At 40.1% G+C, this 4766-nt stretch overlaps 1 pseudogene; it reads left to right on the forward strand.

The window, feature by feature from the left end:
• The first annotated feature begins 3749 nt into the window (after positions 1-3749).
• On the forward strand, positions 3750-4482 carry LOC129150049 (DET1- and DDB1-associated protein 1-like; annotated as a pseudogene).
• Positions 4483-4766: the final 284 nt, after the last annotated feature.

Here is a 4766-nt window from a genome sequence, read left to right on the forward strand (position 1 = left end):
AAGTTCCCAAAACTCTATCAGGAAGAATAAAAAAACCTGAATAGGCCAATAACTCCTGAAGAAATTGAAGCAGTGATCAAAAATCTTACAGCAAATAAAAGCCCTGGTTCGGACGGCTTTACAGGGGAGTTCTACCAAGCATTTAAAAAAGAACTAAAACCTATCCTCCTCAGACTATTCCAAAATATTCAAGAGGAGGCAACACTTCTAAGCTCTTTTTATGAAGCCAGATAAAGACACCACACAAAAAAAGAGAACTACAAGCCAATATCCTTGATGAACATAGATGCTAAAATCCTCAACAAAATTCTAGCAAATTGGATTCAGCATTACATTAGAAAGATCATACACCATGACCAACTGGGATTTATTCCGGGGATACATGGATGGTATAATATCCACAAATCAATAAATGTGATACATCACATAAACAAATTGAGAGACAAAAATCACATAATCATATCAATCGATGCAGAAAAAGCATTTGACAAAATCCAACATCCTCTCTTGATAAAAACTCTCAGCAAAGTGGGAATAGAGGGATCATACCTCAACATAATAAAAGCCTTATATGACAAACCTACAGCCAAATTCATACTCAATGGGCAAAAACTAAACTCATTTCCCCTGAGAATGGGAACAAGACAGGAATGCCCACTTTCACCACTCCTGTTCGATATAGTACTGGAAGTGCTAGCCATAGCTATCAGACAAGAAGAAGAAATAAAAGACATCCAAATTGGAAAAGAAGAAGTAAAACTATCCTTATTCACAGATGACATGATACTATACATAGAAAACCCCAAAGACTCTATCAAAAAATTAACAGATGCCCTAACCAGTTTGGCTCAGTGGATAGAACCTTGACCTGTGGACTGAAGGGTCCCAGGTTCAATTCCAGTCAAGGGCATGTACCTTGGTTGTGGGCACATCCCCAGTAGGGAGTGTGCAAGAGGCAGCTGATCAATGTTTCTAACTCTCTAAGCCCTCTCCCTTCCTCTCTGTAAAAAATCAATAAAATATATATTTTTTAAATTACTAGACCTAATAAATGAATTCAGCAATGTAGCAGGATACAAAATTAACATCCAGAAATCTATGGCCTTTTTATACACCAATAATGAACTCACAGAAAGAGAAATGAAAAAAAACAATCCCATTTACCATTGCACCAAAAAAATTAAGATACCTAGAAATAAACTTAACTAAGGACATAAGAGACCTGTACTTGGAAAACTACAGGATATTGAAAAAAGAGATAGAGGAAGACATAAACAAATGGAAGAACATACATGTTCATGGATTGGTAGAATCAACATCATTAAAATGTCCATACTACCTAAAGCAATCTATAGATTCAATGCAATCCCATTAAAATACCAATGGCATTATTTCAAAGATCTAAAACAAACTCTCCAAAAATTCATCTGGAATAAAAAAAGGACTGCGAATAGCCACAGCAATCCTGAGAAAGAAGAACAAAGTTGGAGGGATCATAATACCAGATATCAAGCTATATTACCAAGTCACGGTTCTCAAAACTGCCTGGTACTGGCACAAGACATATAGACCAATGGAAGAGAACAGAGAACCCAGAATTTGACCCAAGCCATTATGCTCAATTAATATTTGACAAAGGAGATAAGAGCATACAATGGAGTTAAGACAGTCTCTTCAATAAATGGTGTTGGGAAATTTGGTCATACATGCAAAAAAAATGAAACTGGATAACCAACTTACACCATACATAAAAACAAACTCAAAATGGCTAAAGGACTTAAATGTACGATGGGAAACCATAAAAATCCTACAAGACTCCATAGGCAGCAAAATAGCAGACATATGTTGTAGCAATATCTTTACAGACACAGCTCCTCGGGCAATGGAGAATAAGGAGAAAATAAACAAATGGGACTACATCAAAATAAAAAGCTTTTGCACAGCAAAAGAAACCATCAACAAAACAACAAGAAAGCCCACTGCATGGGAGAACATGTTTGCCAATGTTATCACCGATAAGGGTTTAATCTCCAAAATTTATAGATAATTCATACAACTTAACAAAAGGAAGATAAGACAATCCAATCAAAAAACAGGTAAAGGACCTAAATAGTTACTTTTTGAAAGAGGACATACAGAAGGCTAAGAAACATATGAAAACATGCTCAAAGTCACTAATCATCTGAGAGATGAAAATCAAAACAACAATGAGATACCATCTCACACCTGTCAGAATGGCTATTATCAACAAATCAACAAACTGACAAGTGCTGGCGAGGGTGTGGAGAAAAAGAAACCCTCCTGCACTGCTGGTGGGAATGCAGACTGGTGCAGCCACTGTGGAAGACAGTATAGAGTTTCCTCAAAAAGTTAAAAATGGAACTCCCATTTGACCCAGTAATCTAATCCCACTTCTAAGAATATATCCCAAGAAACCAGAAACACCAATCAGAAAGGATATATGCACCCCTATGTTCATAGCAGCACAATTTACAATAACTAAGATTTGCAAACAGCCTAAATACCCAACAGCAGATGAGTGGATTAAAAAACTGAGGTACATCTACACAATAGAATACTATGCCACTGTAAAAAAGAAGGAACTTTTACCATTTGCAACAGCATGGATGGACTGGAGAGCATTATGCTAAGCGAAATAAGCCAGTCGGAGAAAGATAAATATCACATGATGTCACTCATATATGTGATATAATGATCAACATAATTTGATGAACAAGAATAGATCCAGAGACAAATGGCAGGGGAGAGGGCAGTTAGAGAGCAACCAGAGGACGTGTATGCATGCATATTAGCATAACCAATGGACACAGATACTGGGGCAGTGGCACTTGCCTGGGGTGGAAATGGCTGGGCTGGGGGGCGGGGTGGTAAGAGGGGGAAGCGAGGAAAAAGGAGACATATGTAAAACTTTAGACAATAAATAAAAAAAATAGTACATAGTCGTTATTATCAAGTATTAGGTACTGTACTACTGTACGTAATTGCATGTGCTATACTTTTATGATTGGCAGTGCAGTAGGTTTTTTACACCAGTATCACCACAAACACATGAGTAATGCATTGCACGATGATAGTATGATGGCTACAACATCACTAGGTGATAGGAAATTTTCAGCTTCAATATAGTAATGCCCACATAAAGTTTAGGTCAGCGATGGACTGCATGTACGACAATGGTATACCATATAGCCTAGATATGGAGTACATGCTATGATGTTCATACAATGATGAAATCACCAACACTCTTCTCAGAATGTATTCGTCATAAGAGGCATGTGACTATAATCTTATGGACCACCATTGTGGAAGAGATCATAAACTCATTTAATGGAAGGTACTGACTAAAACAATGATTTTTCAATGGGAATGCTACTGCCCCCTAAGGGAAAGAGTTAGTTGTCACAATGATCAGGGCACTACTACCATTTAGTTAGCAGGAGGCAGGGGTGTTGTCTCTTGCAATGCACAAAATAGTCTGCACAAGGAAGAATTGTTCCATTTCCCACAAAATTTTGTATATCACTGCATTAATGAAGGTATATTTATTTGCCCAGTTTTAAAATGCACTCACTTTCCAGGATAGTAGCTACAAAATAAATCATTATTACACTTTGTTATAATCAGATTTTATAAGGGTGTTCACAGTGAAATCTTACTACTCACAATATTTGCATCAACAATAGGACAGAAGTTACTATGCGGCGGCGGCTTAAGAAGGCAACGGCGGTGGCGGTGGCTGAGGCAGTAGCTGAGGCGGCGACAGAGGAAGCAGAAGATGGCAGATTTTTTGAAAGGACTGCCAGTCTACAACAAAAGCAATTTTAGTCGATTTCATGCTGACTCTGTGTAAAGCCTCGAATCGACGCCCCTCAGTCTACCTGCCCACGCGCGAGTACCCATCTGAACAGATCATTGTGACAGAAAAAACAAACATCCTTTTGCGCTACCTACATCAGCAATGGGACAAAAAGAACGCTGCCAAGAAGAGAGACCAGGAGCAAGTGGACCTCGAGGGCGAGAGCTCAGCGCCTCCCCGCAAGGTCGCACGGACCGACAGCCCAGACATGCACGAGGACACTTAAGACTGATGCTCCCCCATAGGTGCCTCATGTCTTGTCTGCTCCTCACCCGCCTGCCGTGTGTAAGCATCCTGCCCACCCTCCCCACTGGTTCGCCTACCCACACCCCGCCATGCACACCACTTTCAACCTCATAGGAGCCGATGTATTTATTTTCCTTGAGTCTTTATTTATGCTGTAAAATGTATCGAGCGATGGTTAAAGGGGATGTCAGACCCAGTAGTGTGATGTTGGTAGATGCTTCTTGAAAAACAACATTGTTATTCATTACTCCACCCCACCCCAAACCCCCTCCTCCAGCTCCCCAGTCCTTCTCTGGAGAACCAGAGTGTGTCTTCGAGTGTCTAGAGATAAGCCCTGCTGCAGCTGGGTGACAGGGGTGGAGCCCTTCTTCCCGCTTCCATCCCCTGGTCCGGTCTTAAAGCCTTGGCCTTGACGCCCGTTCCACCGGGATCTATGCCGTGCCCGGACCCTGCTCTGAGAGTACGCCACAGGAAGAAGTCAACCCTTTCGGATCATTCTCTTAAGTCATTTTATCATGGACTGGTGCGTGCTCAGTGTCCACCCCAATAAAAGGATCTTTCCTAAAAAACAAAACAAACAAAAAAAAAAACAATAGGACAGTTACATCAATTTGCATTCATGGCTATAGGCTTCATGATTCTA

The sequence above is a fragment of the Eptesicus fuscus genome, chromosome 8, assembly GCF_027574615.1.
Source record: "Eptesicus fuscus isolate TK198812 chromosome 8, DD_ASM_mEF_20220401, whole genome shotgun sequence".
Lineage (NCBI taxonomy): Eukaryota > Metazoa > Chordata > Mammalia > Chiroptera > Vespertilionidae > Eptesicus > Eptesicus fuscus.